General features: G+C 51.4%; 1 protein-coding gene across 13 annotated transcripts in view; it reads right to left on the reverse strand.

Annotated features, from left to right (window-relative positions):
• The window catches only part of CRACR2A (calcium release activated channel regulator 2A), a 129991-nt gene extending 109369 nt beyond the window's left edge, over positions 1-20622 (reverse strand). For 4 of the 13 annotated variants that reach the window (XR_011540269.1, XR_011540272.1, XM_070620528.1 and 1 more), the window contains exon 1: positions 18821-19170. The gene's annotated coding sequence lies outside the window, so the exon portion shown is untranslated. Of the gene's footprint in view, positions 1-11997; positions 12090-14961; positions 15078-18820; positions 19171-19220 lie in introns of those variants that run through there. The other 9 variants (XR_011540271.1, XM_070620524.1, XR_011540270.1 and 6 more) reach the window with 6 other exon arrangements.
• Between the last annotated feature and the right edge of the window lie 3400 nt (positions 20623-24022).

Below are 24022 nucleotides of genomic sequence, written 5' to 3' on the forward strand. Positions count from 1 at the left end.
GACAACGAAGGCAGAACTTGGATTACGCGGCTACAAGCCAAGAAGCACTAACGCCTGCTGACAGACCACCGGAATCCAGGAGGAGGCAAGCAACACTTCTCCTAGGGGTCAGAGCGAGCACAGCCGGCCAACGCCATGACTTCAGACTTCTATCGTCCAGACCCATGACACAATGAGCCTCCGTTGCTTTAAATCACCCAGTTTGTGGTGCTTTGTCCCGGCAGCCGTAGGAAAGGAACACACTCGGCCACTGTCCACCTCAGCAGGTGCTCGAGATACCGATGACAACTCTGCCCAAGTGAAAGAAAATTCTAGGACCTCAACTGCTTATTTTCATTACATAGCTATGCAGTGAAAAATCAACCAGTAAATAATGACTGAGTACTGACCCTGTGAAGAACTGACGAGAAATAAAATATCCTATTACTGCCCTCAAGGAGCTGACAATCTGATGGAAGATTTCAGACAGATGCATAAAATCGAACGACATGTATCATAAAGGCCAGATCAGCGTTACTTCACCCCAGCGGACACCACAGAAGTCTCTTGTGACTAAATTCCACCGCCCTGCCGGCCGGGGTCAATCTGCTGTATTTCACTTTAGCTGCTCCTGACACGTGTGTCTGGAAGAACTGGGAAAACTTCAGAGTGTCAGGCTAGTAGACAGTTTCTGAAAGATGCCCCCTCTGCTCCTAGCATAGAACGCAAACTTCCTGCCCACTGCGGACACCCACTGCTTTCCAGGATCGTTATCTGCTGCCCTTGCTTGAAGCCTCTCCCATTGGGCTCTCACCAGCTTTCTTTCTCTGTTCAGACAGGCAGACCCTGGAGGGACGACAAGCCTATCCTGCAGCTCTCCACGGATCGGACATGCAGAAAACACAGATCCATGTGGTTTGGGAGTCCACTTTGGTAAGCTGACTAACAGTTTTTAAGAGGGGCTACAGAAAATCAGAGAGCCCTAAGCACAGACACAGCCCTCCGCATCATCATTCAGAACACCTCCTTACCAGGCCCAGCCTACTGGCAGGTGGCTGCTCCCACTACCCTCAGCCTCTAGGAACTCACTTTCTTGCCATAAGCAAGCCTCGTGTCCAGTTACACACCTGGTGGTGGGGGAGGCAGCACACCGGGACCAAACCCTCCTGGAGCGCCCTCTGAAGCCCAGGTCTCTGGGGGCTGGCTGCCCCGGGGCTCCTCCTGCAGCTCTGTCCTTAGGAAGAGACGCGGCCGTGCTGAGTGCCAGGTGGAGAGCCAGGCTGGGCTCATGAGGAAGAGGGGCAAGTCACTGCTGCCCCACCCTCAACAAGCAGCCTGATGACCAGATTGTGGCTCTGGGCCAGTCTCCTGAAGGGCAGCTGTGGTCAGGGCATGACCTGCAGCTGGAACAGACAGAGGGAAGGTCTCCTCACTTCGATTTCAAGGAAGTCATCATAGATGCTCAGGGGAGAAAAGACCTTCCAAGTCACTTAGTTTCCATCTTGTGACTTAGATAAACCACCAGCTGGGTCTGGTCAGGCTTTGAAGCAGACGCTGTTGCTTCCCTGAGCAACATCCATTTCTCCCTTCCTCCTTTCTAACAGAACTCCAGGTGTGTTCACCACTCAGGGTAAGCGACCACATGCCCGGCTCAGCGGCCTCATCCAGTCAAAGCAAACTCAGGCCTCTCGCCAGAGGGCAGGTTAGAGGTGAGCTTCTGACCCGCCTCTGGTCAGTGAGACACTGGGGCGGTCCTGGGGTGTTCCCAGAAATATTTTCCTGGCTCTTAAAAAAGAGGATGAAAGAACCTCCTCGTCTCTTGGACGTTGTCTTGTTCAGCCCCACTGTGACCTTCTGCAGCTACACTGTGACCATGACAGGGAAACATGAGGGAAGAGCAGAGAAAGATAGATGGTCCTTGATGACATCATTGAACACTGGATGAAACAACCCTGGCGTCACTCTTGCTCCAGACTTCTTCTTACGTAAGTAATCAATGTCAAGATTGTTCATGGCAGTTGAGTTGGGATTTTTTTGCTACTGGCAGTTAAGATTATCCCAAGTTGTGTGCACTCAGATGGTCCCTAGACCACAGGACCACATTCCTGAAGCGCAACCCCACTGTACTGACTACAGCATTCCCAAACTCCCACACCATTCTTTCTCCCCACCTTTTCTTGGTATTCAGGCCTTTCCCCAGACTTGACACATTTTACCATCTTTCCATTGCAGTAATCAATTCTGCAACATATGCCAATTCAGTCATTTAATTAAGAAATATTTTCCTACGCTGTACCAGACAGACTAAAAATGAAACCTTGAAGAATGCACAGCGGGTGAGAGCCGCTCCTGGTAAGCAGGGAAGAGCCGCGAGCAGATGCTAGGACAGCTCGTGCCCCATGGCTGTGTGAGCACAAAGGAGAAGGCAAGGGTGGCCTGGGCGCACGGGAGTGTAAGCAACAGCACCTCAGAAAGGAAACTAATTCTTGAAGGAAGAGTAGAAAATTGTGAGCAAAAAAGAGTGAGGGAGGCGGACCTCACACCCAAGGATAGGAACAAGAATAAAAATAACAATGGTGGCCGCTGACACACCCTGAGCGCTCACAGTGAACTGAGCACTGCTGTCAGTGCTTTCTGAGTGTTAACTCACTCTCCCCCAGAGCCTAAGAGGTAGTTTATATTATTAGCCCCGTTTTATGGACAAGTAAACTGAGGCATGAAGAGGTTAAGGGACACAGGAAGCGAGCGGCAGAGGCAGCATTTGCGCCCAGGCAGCAGTGCTCCTGGGCTCACACTCTTTAGCGGTCTAACCGGTGTTCTCACAGTGCTTGCCAGAACAGCAGCACCAGCAGCCCCTGGGAACCTGTTCCAAATTCAGACCTTGGGCCTCATTTCAGACCTACTGACTCAGAACCTCTGGGGGCGAGGTCCAGCATTTTGCGTTTTAACAAAGCCTTCTACATGATTCCAATGCCCAGTAACATCTGAGAACCCCTGCTCGACACCATAAATATGTAATGAGAAGGGGGGGCAGATTCCGAGGAATATGAATGGTGGGAAGAGAAGCAAAGTCAGCCAGAAAGATGAGGTAAATTATGAAGAACCTTGCCTATCAGCCTGAGGAGGATGGGCTCCGTTGCATGGGCGTGAGGGAGAAAGGCGGGAGGTGAAGCAGGAAGCGGCACGGTTAAGCTTTGTTCTTTGGGGTGAGATCTCTGGCATTCATGGTAGGAATGGACCAGAGAGGGCAGAGGCCAGAGGGAAGGAGCCCAGGTAAGAGATGATGCGACGGTTCAGATAAACAACAGTAGGGGCTGCACTAGGTGGTGGCAGGGCAGAGGGAGGAGGAATGAGGACAGATTTAAGAGGCAGAGTACGAGAATAGCTGACACGCGATATGGAGCCGGCAGAGGTATCCAGGATGACTCCATGGCTTCTAGCTTCAGAGGTTAGGTAGGTAGTCAAACTATTTTAGCCACATTGGAGATGCTGGAAGAGCAACAAGTATAGCAAAGAAGATAATTAGCTCCACCTGGGAAAAGTGAAGGTTGAAATGTCCATGGGACATTAGGATGCAGGTATTTCAGAATGTCATGAGAAAGAAGGATCTGGTGCTTAGGGGTGGGGTCGGGGCTGGACATACAGGTTTGGGATTCACCAGCATAAATGCGATGGTTGAAGCCATAGATAAAGTTAAGGCTGCTCACAGACTGTAGGAGGGAAATGAGCGAAGGTTGGAATCATGCAGGACACTAAAATTTAAGGGACACCCAAAGTAAGACAGCAAAGTGGCTTAGAAGCAGAGCTTACAGAAGTAGAAGAAAATAAAGGAAAGAATGTTGTCTCAAAATCAAAGGATGAGGAAAGTTGGAGAATGTTTAAAGAAACAGAGGGTTGGCAATGGTTTCAATTGTAGAGGTGTCAAATATGAAGACTGAGGAGAAACGCTGAGTTTAGCGACGAGGAGGTCACAGGTGAACTCAGCAAGAGTACTTCCAGTGGAGGGATGGAGGCAGAAGCGGATTCATTCTCAGATGTATCCTCTAGACGAACAAGATCTACCAGAGGCCAGCCTCTGGGCTTTGGGTTGGGGAAAGAGTGACAGGCAGGATGTACACGAATCCAGCTCTTACCAGGTAGTGGGGAAGAGCAGGCAATGAACAGAAACTACAAAAATAATGATGGGATCACACCTGACATAAGTGTCCTGATGAAGACATGAAGGTGCAGAACGTTTGCCACAGGGAGTGCAGAGCAACAAGACTAACGTAGAAGATGAGGGAAAGGAAGTTACACTTAAATTAGCTCCTGCAAGATAAGCAGGAGGGAGCCAAGGAAAGGGACGAGAGGGGATGGAGCGCATTCCACGAAGAAGGAACGGCAGGTGCAAACACCCTCAAGGAGAAGGAGCTTTCATGCGTTCAAGGAATGGAAGGAAACCAAGGGGCTAGAATAACTCTAACAGGGAAGGGAGCGGCCAGAAACGAGGTTAAAGAACAGGCTTTATGGACCAGGTTAGGGACCTGGGACTTTATCCAAGCAGTCATAGGAAATCACTGGAAATATAGGAACATAGGAAACATAGGAAATCAACCTAAAAGGTTGGGAGAGAGATGATTGATTTGCATTTTTTAAAAGACAACTTTGGCTACTTGAGGGGAACGCATTGGGGAGCGAGGGAGGGTTAGGAAGTAGACACTTGGAGATCAGTTAGGGAATTATTAAAGTCCAGGCAGGAGACGGTGGTGCTCTGGCCCAGGGTGGTGGCAGATGAGGAGTTAGAAGGTGGAATCAAAAGAACCAAGAGACTGAATCTGCCAAATGTGGAGAAGGAGGGGTTGGGGCCAGTTTGGACTCTGTGGTCCCCTCTACATCCAGTTTGGATACTCCCAGAGGACCAGTGGGATGGAAGAACAGGTGCCCTGAGTTCCAAGCAGAGACAAGGCTAAGTCCCAGTGGCCCTGGGGGGGCTCACGGCAGCAGCTGGGGGACAAGTCTCACCAAGCTGTCCTCTCCTAAGGGGGCCTCTCACCCCTTAGAGATAAAATGACTCCTTCTAACAGGAAGTGTCCTGAAAATCTCCTCCTCTTCTTTGGTCGTGTACTTTCGGGTCACGTCCTCTGGGGCTGGGGTGCCGAGCAGAGCAAGTCTCCATTGCTCTGCCACTCCAGCTGGACAAGCCACGCTGTGACTGGCCTCTCACTGAGACACAGCGCGCACTCTTCAGGGCCTCCATAAAACACGTTCAGTGCAGTGGGGCAATTCTAGGTCCCAAAGGCCAACCTTCCCTGGATTACTTTTCCCTCTCATAATTTTGTCAATTTTAAATAAATACGCTAGACTTCTATTTCCAGCATTATGGCAGGCTAAGTACTTAGACTGACCCTCCCACAGAAAACAACTGAAAATCTTGTATAAAATATAAAAAACAATGTTTCTAAAAGCATGGATGAACTGGTGAGAAGGGAAGGGAATTCACCAGCCAGGGCTTTCTTCAGGTAATGGGATATCAGGTACTGACTATAATAATGACTACAGGAGTCTCCCTTACCCGCGGTTTTACTTCCACAGTTTCAGTTACCTGTGGTCAACTGTAAGCCAAAAATATTACATGGAAAATTCTAGAAATGAACAATTCATAAGTTTTAAATAGTGTCCCATTCTGATTAGCATGATGAAATCTCATGCCAACCTGCTCCATCCCACCCGGGACATGAATCGTCTCTGTCCTGCGTATCCAGGCTGTATATGCTGCCTGCCCGTTAGTCACTTAGTAGCCATCAGGGTTATCAGATCGATTGTTGTGGTATTGCAGCGGTTGTGTTCAATTAACCCTTATTTTACTTAATAATGGCCCCAAAGCACAAGTGTAGTGATGCTGGTAGTTCAGATGTGCCCAAGAGAAGTCATAAAGTGCTCCTTTAAGTGAAAATGTCAAAGTTCTCAACTTAACGAGGAAAGAAAAATAATCGTATGCTGAGGTTGCTGAAATCAATGACAACTTTTATTACATTATATTGTTATCATTGACTTATTTTATTATTAGTTATTGTTGTTAATCTCTTACTATGCCTAGTTTATAAATTAAACTTTATCATAGGTATATACGTATAGGAAAAAACATAGTATAGATAGGGGTCGGTACTGTCCGTGGTTTCAGGAAGCCACTGGGGTCTCGGAACTTATCTCCCGTGGAGAAGGGAGGAGTGCTGTATAATGTAATCAAAGAAATTAAAGACAGGCTTGCAAACACGCACAGGGAACAAAACAATCGTGAGAAATAACCAAGAAAATTTGAAAAAACGGACCAAAGAGAATTTTTGGAAATAAAAATTAACTGAAATTAGAGACTGCGGACAGACTCTATAGCATACTAGACACAGTCTGAGAAAGAAGCAGTGAACTGGAAGCCAGGGCAAAATAAATTAACCAAAATGCAGCACAGAAAGACTCGAAAAATGTGAAAAAGAGCTTAAGAGACATGAAAAATAGATGCTAACATACATCTCTTTGGAGTCCCAGAAGTAAAAGACAGGGAGAGAGCATTGGTACAGGTAGTGGCTAAAAATCTCCCAAAAGTGAGGAAAGATACCAATACACATATTCAAGAATGACAATGAATCCCAAGAAGAATAAATGAAAAGAAATCCACAACCAGCTGCATCTCAGACTGCAGAACACTCGAGACAAGGAGAATATGCTAAAAGCAGCCAAAGAGAAAAGTTACCTTTCAATGGCTACCAGCCAGGCGACAGTAGCAGGATCCCTTCTACGTGTTAAAAGAAAGTAACCGTCATCTGAGAATTCTGTACTTAAAGAAAACGCCCTTTAAGAATAAGAGAAATGAAGACGTGAGCCGAGAAACAAAACTCGTTTGTCGAGTTCTTACAAGCACACCTTCAGTAAAGGACGTTTTTTAAAAGGTGTATTTCAGACGGGAGGAAAGAGATTCTAGATGGAAGACCTGAGATTAAAGAAAGAACGAAGAACAAAGAAAATGAAATGGATTTTTTCAATCTGTTGAGGAAATAACACAGGTTTGGAGTCAGACATAGCTTGCTGTCATTTCTTACTGTGGGGAAACTTGAACATGTTAATCTCTCAGAATCTCGATATCCTCACCTTAAAAAGTCATATAATAGTGCCCCTTAAACAAAGTTTTTGTGAGGAATAAATGAGCAAACACATATAAATTCTCCAACATAGCTTCTGCATCTAGAAGGTGTAAAATAAATGTTAATTTCTTATCTCTTTGAAAATTAACAAATAATCAAGTAAATAACACATTGTTAGCTACAAACACAGACTCCCTCTGCTCCAGGTGTGAGACAAAATCCTGGCCCTTTTTCGCACTGTATGAAGCTGCTTGACGGAGCTGATGTTTAGTGGTTGCTTTCTTTTCATCTTTTCAGTATCAAGTCTAAGATCTTTCAAACAAAGCAGCTATGATTTATTTTAAAACACTGCATGTGTACACACAGCCCCAGGGACATACCCTGGATTCCAGTTTAACTCACAATCTTAAAGCAATGTGTGCTCACAGTTTTATGAGGTCCTGAAATACGTGTTGGCCCATCCACGGGGCAAAATGGCCCCTCCCACCCGCCACCTTCCCCAGGGACCTTCCACCAACGCGGGGAGAGCCACGCGCGAGGACCGCTCTGCCACAGCTTCCCACCCCCTCCCCACGCTGAGACACGCTCCCCAGCGCCATCCCTGACTGCGCTCTCAGGTTAATCAGGACTAAAAAGAAGAGGAAAACCAAAGCGATAAAAAGCAGCTAAGAAAAGCTTAGTCTCCTTCAGGTTCTCTGCCTAACTTTCACTTGGCAACAATTTGGTGGGTGGGTAAGGGACAGGAGGAGGGGACAGACAACCCACAACCAATCTCTCCTTGATGGTGTCAAGGAAGCAAACAGCTTGAGTCCTGAAGTTCTCAGACCTGGGCTGGCATCCTTACTCTGCCACTTGTTACCTGTGTGTCTTTAGGCAAGCCACTTAACCTCTCTGATTTTATTTTCCTCACCTGTATTTGAAGGCAATAACTATATTTGTAGAGCATCTTACAATTTACTAAGTGTTTCCACAGGTACAATTTCACTTAATATGCACACTTGGGTGTATAACACCCAGCATAATACCTCCCTGTATTGTTGTAAAGATTAAAAGTGGAGTCTGGGACTGCTGTGTAAACGGCAAAAAGCTTTGTCCATACAAAAGATCATGACCAGGATATATAACTTCCTTGTTAAGAGACGGGCTCTGCAGTCCAAGTGTCTGCATTTGCTTTGTGATTCTACACTTACTAGCTGTGCGACCTTGAGCAAGCTGCTTAGCTTCTCAGTTCCTCACCTCCAAATTAAAGATGATAATAATACTCCCATCTCGGGGCTGGCCCCATGGCCGAGTGGTTAAGTTCGCGTGCTCCGCTGCAGGCGGCCCAGTGCTTCATCAGTTCAAATACTGGGCACAGACATGGCTCCGCTCACTGAGCCACACTGAGGCGGCGTCCCACATGCCACAACTGGAAGGACCCACAACTAAGAATATACAACTATGTACCAGGGGGCTTTGGGGAGAAAAAGGAAAAAAATTTTTAAAAATTAAAAAAAAAAAATACTCCCATCTCATAGCTCAGGGCTTCGTACATGGGAGGCTCTCAGTGAACAGAGTTGCCTTGAATCTACATCAAGTGTAGCTGACAGGTGTGTGAGCACACCCATCCACCCTCGCCGACACCCAGCATCCTCTGACCTTTCTCATCCGTGTTTACCTCACTCTCCACACCCCTGGGCAAACATTTGCACAGGGAGGCCAGAAGCTCTGCGTATCAGGACATCCTGTGGATTGTTTCTTGAAGACAACAAAGCCTCAGACCCCACCAGACTTGTGGGGTGTCTCCATGCTGTCCTGGACAGAAGCAGAGCCCAGGCTCCCAGGGGTCCCAGTCAGCCCCCACCCTTCCCACTCCTGCTAGGAGTCTTGCTGCGGCAGGTGAGAGAGCTCTGGACCACAGGATGCTGGCCGAGCCTCGATTCCCTAACTGGACTGTGACGCTCAGCCTATTAGTAAAAGGCACTGAGGCCTGAGCTGACACCATGTGAACCTATGACACGGACTCCACATGTGACATGGAACCACATGACACCACATGGATCGACGAAGCAAATGGTTAATTTAGCCAAACTCAGCGAACAGAAGGAAACTACTTGTCTGCAGAAGATAGAAGCAGCCCCATTTAAAAGGCTTTATCTTTGTAAAGTACTTTCACATTGTCACTTTTTATTTCACTGATATGACATGCCTAAGAGATGCGAAGGGCAGCTGTTTACCAACGAGGCACCTGAGGGCACGGTGAGCAAGCGGAAAAGCCCTCCTGCCAGCACCTGCTGCGGAGCACCCGAGCTTTCTGATGTCCCGTCTGTCAGCTCCAGCCCAGGGACTGGGCCAGGAGAGCTGCACCCTCTGAAGGCTGCACGGAGCCTTGCACCAGACCGGCACTGCCTTCAGATGGCGCAGGCAACAGGACATTGTGCGACACGGTGTAGTCACTCAGCGTGTGTCTCAGCCCCGAGAAAGAAAATGCACTTGGGAGCATTCACCGGGCCCGGGCGCTGGATTTCAGCAGCTAAGCGCATCAGCAGTGGAGCGGCATGCGTGTTCTCCACGTGCGGGTGAGAAAGGTGGCCGTGGCTGTCACTGTGCCAGTCAACGTCTCTTTCTAAAGTGCCTTGGAGGCTGCGCAGGCTGCAGGCAGAGCACAGCACGCTGCGCGGGAGCGACCGAGTCAGGGACCCAGGCAGGCAGGGGCAGACAGGGCTGGACCCAGCCCAGTTACCAGGCCTCGGACGGGGTGAACTGTGACAAGATGCCTGTGGCTCTATGACTCGGGCTGCACAGCACCAAGGCAGCAGACGTGAAAGAATTCAGCATGGGCCTGTTGTGAAAGGAGGCATCACCGGGCTTCTCCTCACCATCCGTCTCGGCTGGCCTTCCTGGTGGGTTACTTTGTACCAAGATGGTGTGCCTCAGAGGGTGGCCCCGTGCTCCCACTGTACATCGTCTGCAGGGTTCTCAACACCGTCTCCATCCTCATGGAGCACGGTCCATAGAACACCCCCCGACCCGTGCAGGTTCTAGAAACCTCCCAGGGTAGACGATCGTGCCCAGGCAGGGCCAACTGTGCTTGATCATATGCAACATCCCTGACCACATGAAAGAGGAAGGATCAGAGAGGCCAGAGTCGCATCCTGGCTCCTTGCATCTTTTAGATGGTAAACTGAGTCCATGAAGTCCAGCAGGCAGAGGAGGTGACCCTTAGAAATCCTGGTAGGGTTAAGGCATGTCTTACGGCCTGAGCAGAACTTCACTGGTTTAATTTCCATGCAGACTGGTCCTCAGGCCCCGTCGACTAAAATGGACTTAGGGACCTTCATCAACCATTCCTCCCAGACTCCCTGCCACCACCTGTCTGCTGATTCTGCCGTCCGTGAAGCCCGGCTCAGCTCTCACCGACCTGTCACCCTCTCTGAAGCCCATTTCCTTCTAGGACACAGTCCGCCCCACTCTCTCAGCCACAGTCACACACGCTGTCAAAAGCAACATTATGGCCTTTGTTCTTTCTCCTAGCACCATGCACTGCACACAGTAGATGCTCCATAAGTGTCTGTTGACTCATTTTGTTTTTGTTTTTGGTATCCACATTCAATAAAGCCACATTGATTTAGCCCCTAAAGTGTCAGAAAATTCAGATGTAGTATGTGATATACAGTGATTGCTATTCAGGACATATTAGAGCTTTTTATTCCCTTTCTAACTCCAATAAATAGGGCTTGCGTGTTTAAAAAGTATTTTTAGTTTACAATGTGTGATTACATAATGGAAGTCTAGTAATTTTTTTTCATTAACATTCATTTAACTTAGTTCCTTTTTGTGTCTTTGTTTCTGATTCAAGCTGTGGTTCAATGTATTAAAATTGCATTCCTTAAAAAGAAGTTCTATAGCGGGCTTTTTAACTGGCCTTCCCCACCCCTATATTTCTCACTGGCCTGTGCCTGCGGCAGCTCACGGGGTGTGGAGTCAGGGGATTCTTGCTCTCATTTCACGGGTGTGTTGACAGGGCTCTGTTATCAAGCAGACCCCACAACCCAAGGGGTCAGCCCTTTGCAGGGAGGCAGTCTGGTACCGAGGGATCAGCAGCCTGGGTGAGCCGTCCGTGATCTATATGTCTATTCCAGAACTAGATGTGTGAACTCAGACAAGTCATTTAACCCCTCGGAGCCTTGGTTTCCTCATCTGTAAATGGAGGAGCTAGGGCCTAGATTAGAAACAGTGCTGGCATGTGGCAGGCACTCAGTAAAGTGCCTTATTATCATGCCTGGGCCCCGTGCCAGTCTGCTGGGTGCTGCTTCTCCAACTGATGTCATTCACAGAGGTGAGCCACATCCAGCGAGGCCAGAACCCTGATTCCCAAATAAAGATGAACGCCAAAATGTGAGCTCTGGGAGACACAGCAGGGACTAGCGCAGTCCGGAAAGAGGGTAACGACAAGCAACGAGAAAGGTACCAGAGAGGGCCACTGCAGAAGATAAGAACGCTAGAAAGACTGCCTGCTGGAGAAATGGGAAATAACGCTCAGCCATATTGGCGGCGAGGATGACAGCACCCTGGGAATGAACTATTGCCCTGAGTAAATGCAGAGTCAAGCTACAGCAAGACACCCCGAGGGGACAGAAAAGCACAACCGCTCAGGATCAAGAACAAGAACGGACACGGTGATCAAGCCCCGGCCGGCCAGAGAAGATTCAGCACCTGTCCGCGTGGGGAGGGACCCAGGTCAAAGCTAAACTCCAACTTTCACAGTATGTGTGTAATTAGCTGAAAAGCTTAATTTAGCAGTTTGCTAAACTCCTCTAGCAATTTATCTACGGTATGTAATTAAGCTATTTTCAAGCAAGTCTTTTTTGACTAAAGGCTCCAGCTAAGAATCCTAATAGAAGACAGTTTATATGATACATACCCAAATCCATGCAGATTTTACAACCTTCTAGAGGAGACACTAATGTGCAGGGCAGGCTGGCTGCACTTGGTCCTATACAACGACATTCCCATCTAGGAAAAGAAAGAAGGACCAGAGAGTCCAGAATCAAATCCTGGCTCTGAAATGACTGTGGCCTTGGGGATATTACATGTCGGCTGCTGCTTCCTCATCTGGAAAGGGGGCATGATAATAACCACCTGATAGGGCCGTTGGGAGAAATATACGAGATGACGTATAAAGCGCTTAGCACAGAACCCAGTCCAAAGGAGGGCAGGCTCACAGAGGCTCATTTGGCTGAAGCAGAGAATTAAAAAACCAGAAAGTAATAAGAAATAGCAGCAGAAAGACTGCCCAAGTGGAGAGGGCAGCTGAGGGCAAGGCCACTGTGGCGAGGGAAGCTGAGAGAGAGCAGGCCAGTGGGCCTCTCTGGAGCCAGGGTAATACTGAACCCTCTCAGTGGGGAAGAGGAAAAAGGTTCTGGTGATGGTGGTGGTGGTGGTCGCACAACACTCTGAATGTTCTTAATGCCACTGAACTGTACACTTCAGACGGTTAAAATTGAAACTTTATGTTACATATATTTTACTCCAACAAAAGAAGACCAAGTTACCAAAAAAATTCCAAAACAAAGCAGTATCCTAAAACCCAACTCTCAGCCCAGTGAAGACACCAAAACAAAAGAAGCCTAAATTAGGAGAGGTGGGGTCGCCTTCTCTCTGTGGGATTCTGTAGGGAGCACAGCGCCCACGCACCCACACACCACACCAGAGGCCCCATGAGTCGAGATCTCCACCGAGTGGAGCTGATCCTCATCCAGGGTGTCCATTTAATCCAAGCTCCCAGAAGACTAGAAAACCAAAGCCACCACAGACCATGGCGCCAGAGAAAGATCTAGAGATTCTTATGCAGAACCATTTGTCTTTCCTGATGGTTTCTCCCGGATAGTAATCTCTGACCATAATTCAGATGGAACAGATGGAAACTTCCAAGGACCTCCTCCCTTCCCTCCATGTTCTCCTCTGGGCAGGGGTTCAGAAGAACGCCCCTAACTTTCAGTCCTGCTCAGGCTACAGAAAGGGTAGCTCTGACAAACCGCCTGCTCTGCCCCCACAGAAGAACAAAGCCCGGCTGAAGACACGAATGGTCTCTCTGGTGAGCACCAACGACCCCCTCAGCATGACCTCTCTGACTCATTCGTGTCCCCAGAAGGACATGCCAACCCAGTGCCGCCTCACCAAGAGAGTGAAGGGCCGTCTCTGTGCCTTAGGAGCTGCTGCTGCGAATGCCCCTGGCCCAGTCCCGACCACACGGGGCCCCACAGCCTCTCCCAGCTGGTTGTCCCCCACCTGCTAGTCATTAACAGCCCCAGGAGCAGCCCCTGGGAGAGAGTTCTGCTGGAAGCTGGACAGAGTGAGTTGGTGATATAGACCCTACTGTGGACAGTCCAAGCACGAGGGCCCTCTTGCCACCCGCCAACACACCTTTGCCCACTGTGCTTTGTACTCTGTCACAGGCCCTACCTCCAGTACCCTCCGCTTTCCTCCCTGCCTTTCAGAGTCTACCCATTCGTCCAGGTCCAGCTCAAAGCCCACCTCCTCCATGAAGCCACCAGAAATAGGCTTGACTCTGCTTGCCAAAAACTCTAACAGCACTGCTCATCTTTTAGACCATTGCTCCAAGGGGACTGTGAATGCTGCTGAGGGGACTACACCCTCTCTTCTTAAACCAGACCCCGTGGGACCCTTCGCTGGCACAGTGGGGGCTCAGTAAGCACAGAAGCTGACGAGGTGAGAGAGGCTGGCCCTGCCCTCTGGGGAATTTCAGCACGCTGACAAGGACCAACGGGGAAGGAGGACCCCCAGACAACAGAACTCGAGAGCAAAGTCTCAACAGGTAAAGGCACCATGACAGACAGGGCCACGTAAGCCTTCACCATGGTACCTTTCACACCCAGTAGCTCACCCGAGATGGACCGGCAGGTCATTATTCCCCTCTCACTGAAGGGGAAGCAACTCAGGCTTAGAGGGTGAATCCTGAGGACACATGACTGGTGGGAGTCAGAACTGGGCCGTGAACTCAGCACGCAGAGGGGCAGGCTGAGGAGCAGTGAGGACACGGCCCTGGGGCCAGGCTGCCTGGTTTCAAATCTCAGCTCAGCCCCTCATCGGCTGTATAACCCCAGGCAAGTTACTCCACCTCTCGGAGCCTCAGCTTCCTCACCTGCAAAATGGGGAGAATGGAAAGAAGAGCACCTGTCCCACAGGCTGCCGGAAGGATCGAATGAGTTCATTCGCGCCACGTTCTCCGCCACACCCGGGACATTTCTGTGCATGCAGCCTTGAGGTACAATGGGCAGAGGGTCCCGAATTTCTGTGTTTGTACAGGGTGGGGCTGCAGGAAGTCGGTCTCCCCCCGCTCAGCACCAAGCCAGCCCTCCAGCCCAGCGGGTAAGGTGCGTGGTTATGCAGACTCAGTGTGGCAAAGCCCCGTCTGCTCGCCAGGAGAACTCGGGCCCCTGCAAATCCCCGAGCTCGACACTGAGTGGTTTCTGAAGTAAATAAAGTGAAAATGAACCAATTGCCCAGGTAATAGGAGATTTTCCTCTTGTCTGCGCTGGTAATTGAGCCATTGTACACAGCCCTGTACTTCCTCTGGTGCTGCTGGGAGTTAAAGAGGGAGTTAAGGAGGCTGCCTGGCCAGAAACGCAAATGCGGCCTCAGGGAGGAGGGCACCCACAGGCTGGTCCCAGGCGACCCCACAGCAGGTGTCTCAGCATCCCCTCCTCACCTTTCCTCTCAGTCCAGTGGGGCACAGCACTGCACAGACCAGGGGTGGGGGCCACACCACGGAAGCCGCCCTGCATAGGGCACAGTTCCCACCCGCCACAACATCTCAGGCCCAGCCACGCACCCTTTCCAGCCCCGGGCATGGCAGGTGTCTTACGTGAATAAGGGATCTTCAGGACAGGTTCAGTGGGGACAGACGCCCTTGGCACCTGAAGCATGTGGAAACCTGCCTGCTCCCACCTGCCTGCATCTCCTAGAAATGCCAGAGCTTCGCCTGGGGTGGGGTCTGAGCTGCTGCTCCTGACACGCCTCCTTTGGCCAGCCCATCCAGGATGTGTCAACAAACAGGCGGGGGAAGAGAGAGCGGTGCTGACTTTCTGAGAAAGCCAGGGCTGGGAGCCAAAACCAACTGATGAAGGAAAGGCACTGTCTGCAGGAGAATCCGTCAGAAAGGAAAGTTCATACCCCTCAAGCTGGGACAGGCCCGAAATGGAACTGGGTCCGTCAGAGGGTGGCCCCCTTGGGTTGCCCAAGCAGACGAGGTACTTCAGGAACCCAGTCCCAACACTGGCCTTCAAGAGGCTCCGCCTATGTCTAGCCGGGTCCATACGGCCTCGTGACCTAGTCTGAAAGGGCAGAGCAGCAGTTACAAGGCAAGAACGAATCAGAAGCTGGAGACCTGCAGCCAAGACCAGTGTGAGCAAGTACAGGGCCTGCAGAGGACGAAACCACACAGCGCTCCTCTGCCACCACCTCAACCCGAGCCACCAGCTCTTCTTTCCGGCAGACGGAGTCACACTAACCTGACCATGAGAGCAGCTGTGGAGGGGAAACAAAGACCCAAAGATCACATGCTGAGTCCTGGAAGTGGGCAGAGGAGTCTTTGCTGTCCCGATGCTGCTGGTGAGCAGACGCCCAGAGCAGTATGATGCTGAAGGCCTGGGCTCTGGAGCAGCCAAACTGCCCGGGTTCAAATCCTGCCTCAACCACTTACTGGCCTTGTGACCGTGGGCATGATACTTTGCCTCTCTGTTTCTCAGTTAATTTTTCTGTAAAGTGGAATGATAGCAGTGCCTACTGGATCAGGCTGTAGTGTGAGGCTTAAACAGCAAATGCATGTCTGGCACTTAATGTGCACTGGCTGCCATCAGGACAAACAGTCTGTCCAGGACATCCCGGTTTACACCTGTCATCCCAGCATCCTTGTTAACACTCTCCCTTTCACTCTCAAAAGTGAACGGGCTGCATGACGAGTCAAAAGGCTGGCTAGCTCTTGTCCACCTGCTTATCTCCCTGCTTCGTGCTGCCTCTCTGAGTACCGGGGAGCCAGGTTCCCAAAGGGTAGATCCCCAAAGAGAGCTCTGCGCATGCCCCTGAATTTTCTGTGCCACAGACTCAGTTTTTCCTTTTCTCCTTTTTCTCTCCACTTTATCTCCCTCCCCCGCATCCTTCCCACAGCTGTCCTCTCCTTTCTGCTGCTGCCCTTTCGGTGCCTTAGGGGGCCAGGAGTGTGCAGGGAACTTCCCGCTTTCCTGGGGGCTCCCACTGCCCCTGCACACTTGGATGGGACACTTTCTGGCTCGCTAACTAGACTAGGCCTTAGCAAATTTCTGTTAGAGGAAAGGAGATAATCTGAGATGTCAAAGAAATTACATGACCACTAGACGGATGAGCGGAAATAATGTGCCATTTGTGTGTGTGTGTGTTGTTTAAGAGGGAAAAAAGAGAATAATAACTTGAAATGGTCCATCCAGTGCCAGAACCTGTCTATAGAAACCACCCCAAGGGCTTGTTCATGGCGGAGGCTGGAGGCCACTCTCCGAGCAGCTGCCTCCCCGCATGGCAGTGGAGAGAGCAAACCCTGAGCCAGGAGCCCAGGGCCTGGAGCACTCCCTGCCACTCACTAACATCTGGCGAAGGACCATTATTTTCTGAAGCCTCAGTTTCCCCATCTGTAAAATAGGGCATCTTTGTCACTAGACCATCCTGATGCTTTGACATTGTAAGAGGCCCTGGCCCTGTCCTTAGGATCCTGAAATGGCACTTGTGGAATTTCAGTCTTCTGCAACCACAGCTTTCGGGCCTGTGTAGCCTGTTCATAGGTGAAACGCAGGAGGGAACCAAGGCCCTGGACAATATGACGGCCTGAACCGATTCTCACCCAGGGTCATGGCAGATGCCTGAGCCGCTGTGCCCTGAGACAGCACCTGCAACTGCTAGTCTGGAAGGAAATCCAGGGAGTGCAGGGGACTCAGTGACTAGCCTGCCAGGCCCCTGGGGAATCCCCCACCAGCCTCCCTCCACCTTCTAGCGCCACAGCAGCCTGCGGGCTCGACCCTCCTTCCCCACAGCAGCTCAGCAAACTCACGACATGGGTGCAGAACCGACAGCCACTGCAGCCCCTGTCCCGGTGCATGGTGCCATCACAGGCTCACACACCTCCAGTCACCCACCAAACCTGACCCTGCTCCCGGGGCTCCCTGTCCAGCACTAGAATCCAAATCTCTGTCATTATGGTCTCCTCTTCTGCTCTGCCCTCAGACATTCACTCTGCTACCAGACTGGACCTATTCCATCTCTCTGAGTTCAAATCCCTGCCCCACCGCTTACTAGCTGTGTGACCTTGGATAGGTTGTTTAAACTCTCTGAGTCTCAGTTTCCTCCTCCACAAAATGGGGAGAGCAGTAATAATCTCCTGATAAGGTTGTTGGGAGGATTAAATGAGACCACATGTGAAAACGCCCTACCATGGCCTGGCCATAACAGACTATTGCTCCCCCCACCACCCCTTTGAGCAACAGCTCTGCTGGTGCCCCTTCCTCTGCATTCCCAACAGCCCTGTTCAGCTCCTCACGGTCACTGAAACCTCCTTCCCAGGTGTTCCTCCCACAGCTTCCGTCACTACAGTGCATCCCAAACATCGCTGCCACATGACACGCTCTTCTGAACCCAGCTCCAGTAACACCGTTCTGCTTCTCAGAAACCATCAAAATACCGCAGCCTAACACTCCAGGCCTCCCACCATCTGATCTCAACCAAGATCCCTCACCACACAGCCCACTACATTTCCCTCGTCCCCAAACACACCCACCTCGAGGCTCTGCTCAGGCGTCCCCACCCCTGAAATGCCCAGACCCAGCCTCCTCCTCAAGGCCCAGCCCAAGCGCCACCTCCAGAAGGCCATCCTGACCCGCTCCTTCCAGAAGTGACTCCCCCTCCAAGCGCCCCTGGGCTCATGGCCTGTGTACCCTGGACAGTCTGGTCCTGAGAGGGGAAGGGACCCCAGAGGAGCAGGAGGCCTCTCATTTACCACTCAAAAAGCATGTGTAGAGGAGCTCCTACAGGAAGCACCACCCGTTGAGGTCATGCATGTCAATGTCACCTGAAAAGGGACATGACCCTGGACCCTCAAACTAACATTCCAGTTCTACAGGGAGTAAGCTGCCCTAGTTTCATATCCTCATGCCCACGTCCTTGATGAAAAGATCTTGGCACATGTTCATCTCTTCCAGAGACAGGGTACTCACTGCCTCAGGAGTCAGGTCCTTCCTCCTGAACTCTGATCATCCCTGGGACTCCCACCAGGGGCCCTTTCTGCCCTTGGAGTCACACAGAGCTCATTCATTTGGGATTCTTGGTACCCTTCTCAGAGCCAAACACAGGGCAGGTTCCTAACAAGGTCATCGTGTGTAAGTGGACAGATATGTGGACTCAGAGGGTCTTCCATGCACTCGGGGGGATTCACCACATCCCCGTGCATGCATACACATACACACATACACACACACGCACACGCACCTGGGCCACGGTCTGCAAGGTCGGCTGAGTCACAGGGCCAGACCTCAACACAAATGTGGCCAGGGAGGAAGTGCAGCCCATTTCCTGACCTTCCTTTGCTCTGGGAGGTTCTCTTTCTGTCTTTGTCTTCCTGACTTTCTCTCCCAGTCTTTGTTTCTACACACACAACAGCCACACTGCCGCCCTGGCCCACGGCGCAGGCTCCCAGCACCACTGACCTGCAAGCGCGAAGTTTTGGGTTCTAGACCTGTGATCCGGGGCAAGTCACGTCACCACGCTGAGCCTCGGTTTCCTCATCTGTAAAATAAAGAGGCTGGATGTGGCGACAGGGTCCCTGAAGTCCTTCCTGATCTCAGCCCCAGGGCTTCTCGGCCGGTCGCGACAGGGTTGTCTAGGAGAGGGAGCAAGTGCCAGGCCTGGGGACAGGGGTCCGGGAGCCCAGCCGTTCCCCTGGGGGCGCACAGTCTCCGCCGGGCCCCCCACCCCGGGAGCTCCATGTGCCGCACACACACGCTCACACTTGGCGGCCACGGGGCAACCAGGCAGGAAGCGCCTGGCTCCGCGCTGCGCCGGGCGGGGGCGCCCACCCGGCCCTCCTCCGCCCCTTCCTCCGCCTACCTGGGCGCCGCCCGCGCTCGCGGCTCCGCTCGCAGCTGTCGGGCAGCTCTTGCCGGCTCCACTCTTTCCGACCGAACCGGGCGTGCCGTCCCAACCCTGGGCGCAAACGTGGAAGCGGCGCCCTGGGCACCCCGCAGCCGGCTGCCGCCCCCTGGGCGCCCTCCGGGATGTGCGCGCGCCGCGCAGCGGGGTCTGGCCGGGTGGGAGGCGACCACAGACTGCCAGAGAGCCTGGGTGGCGAGGGCGGGGCTGTTGCTGACGGCCGCCTGACTGGTCGGGCTTCCTGGGCGCCTCTGTTCCCAGTCTCCCCAGGCCCCTCGCCCCGACTCCAGAATGCTGACAAGTTGCAGAGCCGGGCGTTTCTCCGAAGGTCATCAGTCTGGGCCCTGGCCAGGCCGCTGGAGATAGATGGAGGCTAGGCATGCGCCCCTGGACACCCTGCAGCCTCCAGGGCACTCCAGCGGTTCGCTCTGAGGATTTGGTCCTTCTTTATACTTTTCTGTCTCCTCTTATATTCTACTGTGGGCACGAATGCTTGTATAATAGAAAATGTCCAATACATACTTACTAATAAAGCATTAAATAAATCTTCAAGGGCCTCCCAAGGTATTCAGGATACCTCTGAAGGATAACCCTCCCCAACGCTCCCTGGCCACAAGCTCGTTTTCCAGCCTGACCCAGGCTCCCGCAAACACACACATGCCCCCCCAGGGTACAGACTGTTGCCCAACACCGGTGCTGGGAGCTCTTGCTTTGCCTGGAAAGCCTTCTCCCTTACTCCCCTGCCTGTTGAAATCCTACTCGCCCATCCCAGCCCAACTGAAGTGTCCCCTTCTCAGCGATCCTCCACCGACACTGGCCCCACAGAACACCCCAGCCCCTTCTTGGGGAGCCCACTGTTCTCTGCTGGTCTGTATGTTGGCACGGCCCTTCCTCTCCCCCGTTACTCTCCCCCTCCCCTCCACACTAAGCCCTGTTCCAGTAGAAACAGAAATAAACCTGTATTGAGCAGCTGTTATCAATTGCTATGTGATAGCCTTGCCTCTCTTGGAACCCAGGTAGCCTCTGGCCTTCAACCTCCCTTCATCCCCCACCCCCAGCATAACGGCTGCAGGAGACCCCTCCCAACTCCCTGCTAGTCTCAGAAGGCCATCGGGCCCCCTCCCCAGCCCCCTTCTGGTGCCCCAGCCCTACGCACTGGTCTTTTCCCTTCCTGTTCTCACTTGTTTGTGTTGGCTCATCCAGGCCGCCTTCCCCAGCTGCATTAGCCTTCCAGCCACCAGCTGCCTGCCACAGTCCTCTTTGCTGGGTGAGTGGCCTTGGTTTAGCATCAAGGCCTGTAGCCCCAAACAGCTGCTGCAAACCCTGCCACCCTAGCAGGCCACTGTGAGGTCCTGGCAATACCAGGAAAAGTGTGTCCTTGGAGCCCTGAGCCTTCCTCATGTCCTGCACCCACACCTCCCCTCTCACCCAGGCTCCCGCTGGCCCCTGGTTCCTGCTGCCTGCCCTGACCCAGCCAACTTCAGGAAAAGGGTAGATAAGGTCACTCACACTGAAAAGCAAGCGGCAGACAATGCCTAATGGGCTCTTCATCCAGATGACACTTGGGTGTATCAGGGACATTTTGTCTCCTCCGGGCCTGCCTGTCTGACGTGTAATAGACGTCTAATTCGTGATGGGGGTAGGAGGGTAAATGCATATGCTGGAGCCCGGAGTTGACGATTCCAAGTTCACTGGCCCAGGAACAGGGGATTTTTGTGTTTGTTTTGTTGTCATTTTCGTTTTGGAGGAATGCTGAGAGCCTCGAGACAGTGGCTTGGGAGAGAACGGGAAATGAGGAAATGCGGGAGTAAGGATGGACTGCTGTTAAGGAGGCTGGCAGTGGAGGGAAGGAGACAGTGTGGGAGCTAAAGCAAGGAGAGAAACACAGAGGAGAATCGAAGTTGTTTGTAGACCGAGGTCAAGAATCTGATGAATGAAGAGGGCCCGGCCTGGTGGCCAAGTGGTTAAAGTTCCATGCATTCCACTTCGGCCGCCCGGGTTTGCGGGTTTGGATCCTGGGCGTGGACCTACTCCACTCACCAACCACACCACACCGTGGAGGTGTCCCACATACAAAAAAACAGAGGACGACTGGCACAGATGTTAGCTCAGGGCTAACCTTCCTCGGCAAAAAAAAAAAAAAGGAATCTGACGAAGAGAGGAGGGATGGGGAGTCAAGGGCCGTGGTTCAAGAAGAGCAGCAGGGACTGGAGAGCACAGATTGGGGCGGGGAAGCCCCTGCCTCTCCACCTAAGGCCCCGAGTTCTCAGAAACAGGGAGGGAGATCAAGAGGGCCGAGGATCGGGAGTGAGGCATGGGAGGAAAGTGGATGGCACTCCTGGATGGGGAGCCCTGTTTTCTCTATGACACGGGAAGTAGGTAATGGCCAGAGGGTCTGGGCAGACCAGTGGGGCGGGTGGCATTTAGATACTTGTGCTGTGAGTTGCTGCCTCGTCTTGGGGGCGGGGGAGGACTCAATAGGGGAGAGTAGTAAGTGGGCTTGGAGGGCACAGGGACACCTCCAGGGAGGTGTGCTATCCTCTTCCTGAGTCACCTTTAAGCTTCTTGGCACCCTTCCTCCTGGAGTCTCTGATCATATTTTCTTGCTCATGTGCTGCTCTCAACTCTACCTGAAGGCCAGTTCCTCTTGTGCGGTCCCCCTGGGGAACAGTGGAAACATTCCCTGTTCCAGTATAGGAATTCTCCTGCTGTCCCTTCTTCCTTATTAAGTGGCTATGATTATAGTTTCCAACAGGTGGAAGCCAGAAAAACAAACAGACCTGTCAATATTGACTCTCCCAGGCCCCGTGCAGGACGGCAGCATCTGCCCCACCTCACAGAGCCTCGCCAGCGAAGGCCAAATGGAACAGCTGCCCAGGCTTTGAGGGCTGGCGAGCCCTCCCAGAGCAGGCCGACTCCAGGGATGATGGCCCGGGACCCACGTGTTCCTTCCTTCTCCTCCTTGAACATGTTGGGCTCGGGTGAGAAGGAGACATTTCTGTAAGATCGCGGGGGCCAATTCAGGCTACATGCTCATAGCTGTTATTGAAAAATAAGGCTAGAATGTAGGAAAAATAAGGTCTCCTTGAAGATATTTATGAAAACTCTGTACCTCCTCTATGGGATTCACAAACCTGGTGTCCTTCAGAAGTCACACATGAGCAATGACTTTTTGCTCTCTCTCCAGCAGCGAGAATGGACATCATCGTTCAGAGAGGGTCACAGAGTCATAGAGCTGGAGGAGAGCTAAAAGTCACAGAGCCAATCCCGTATGTTACAGATGAAGTAACTGTGGTACGAGGGCAGCTTGACTGATGGGTGACGTGACTACTCCTGGCCTTGAAGGCAGGACTTCATTCCATCCCCACCCCTCCACAAGTGGCCTCTGAGAGACAGAGTACCAGATGCCACCTTGTGTGGGATATGGTTCTTTCTATCAGAAACTTCTGAATCCTGTGTTTATGGAGCAAGGAATGAAAAAGCACCACGTAATCAAGGGTGTTTCCTACGGGACAGTAGCTGCCACGTCATTACGCCTGCTAAAAAATTTAGACTCCACAGTGAGTAATGTGTTGCCCAAAAAGTACAGGAAAATAGAGGTAGAATTCGCTTCTATGGGAATGATGAAATGAATGCTTTATATCTACTATTTTACTATTTATAGAATGTTCGAGAAAGGAAAGTACACAATTTTTGCCCCCATAACTTTGCTTCCTCCTGTGTTTTCTCACGTTTGCTTTCTCACACATACACATAAAACGCAACCGCAATCCCCTGGCTGTTAAATATGACAAGTAGGGAAATAAGAAACAGGAAAGTGAAACAGAGGACGGTCTCAGCCAGAGAAGGTCCTCAGACCCGGAGTTTGCTGGAGCCAACGAGCCTAAGAGCAGGGAGGGCAGAGGAACGCTGCCGCCACTTACAGTCTGGATGCCTCCAATTATCCAATTCTTCCTCCTTCAGAAGTTTGTCAGAAACATGGCCTATTTTGGAAAATGGTCTGCTTTGGTACAGGAAAAACATTGGTTTTTCTAAACTGGTGCTGTCAACCAATAATAGATTTTAGACCTCAAAATTATCCTAGCTGACAATTTGGAATTTGAGAAGATAAAAGTTAGATGACCTACTTAAAAAGTACACAGCCATCTCTTGACCCACCAGGAAACAAAACTAATCAAAACAACAACAGCTTAACATTATTTCTAGGACAAACAACCCGGAGGCTATAAAATAGCTAACTAGAGAGAAATAAAATATCAGAATTGTACTAGAATTTTGCTGCTGATCCAGGAGCGTGTCCGTCCTCCTGCGTCCTGTGGAGCTGCTTCTGTAAATCCCTTTGCTGCCCCACGGTCTCCTTTCCTAATGCATCACCTTAGCTTGGGTTTCAGGCCTCTTTCTGGACTATCACCTTGACTTTTATTCTCCCCTCCATCCAAGGCACCCTATGCACGACTGCCGGCTGATGATAAACGTAAAGCACAACTCTAGTCATGTCGCTCCCCTGCAAAAGCCTTCCGTGAACACCCTTCTACATTTCCTGCGTAAAATCCAGAATCTTTAGGCTGGCCTCCAGGCCCTCAGCACCCTCCAAGCTTGCTTCTGGCTGCTCATCCACAAATAGGCCCTAAAGAGCCCCACGCTGACTTTCTGGCAACAATGTCTTGCTAACTTTGTTTTCTCTGCCTGAAGGGCCCTCTCTGCCAGCTCTATCGGAAGTCCAGGGCCAGATCCAGCTCTCACACTGCGTGCTGCAGAAG

Source organism: Equus przewalskii, chromosome 5 (genome assembly GCF_037783145.1).
Source record: "Equus przewalskii isolate Varuska chromosome 5, EquPr2, whole genome shotgun sequence".
NCBI lineage: Eukaryota > Metazoa > Chordata > Mammalia > Perissodactyla > Equidae > Equus > Equus przewalskii.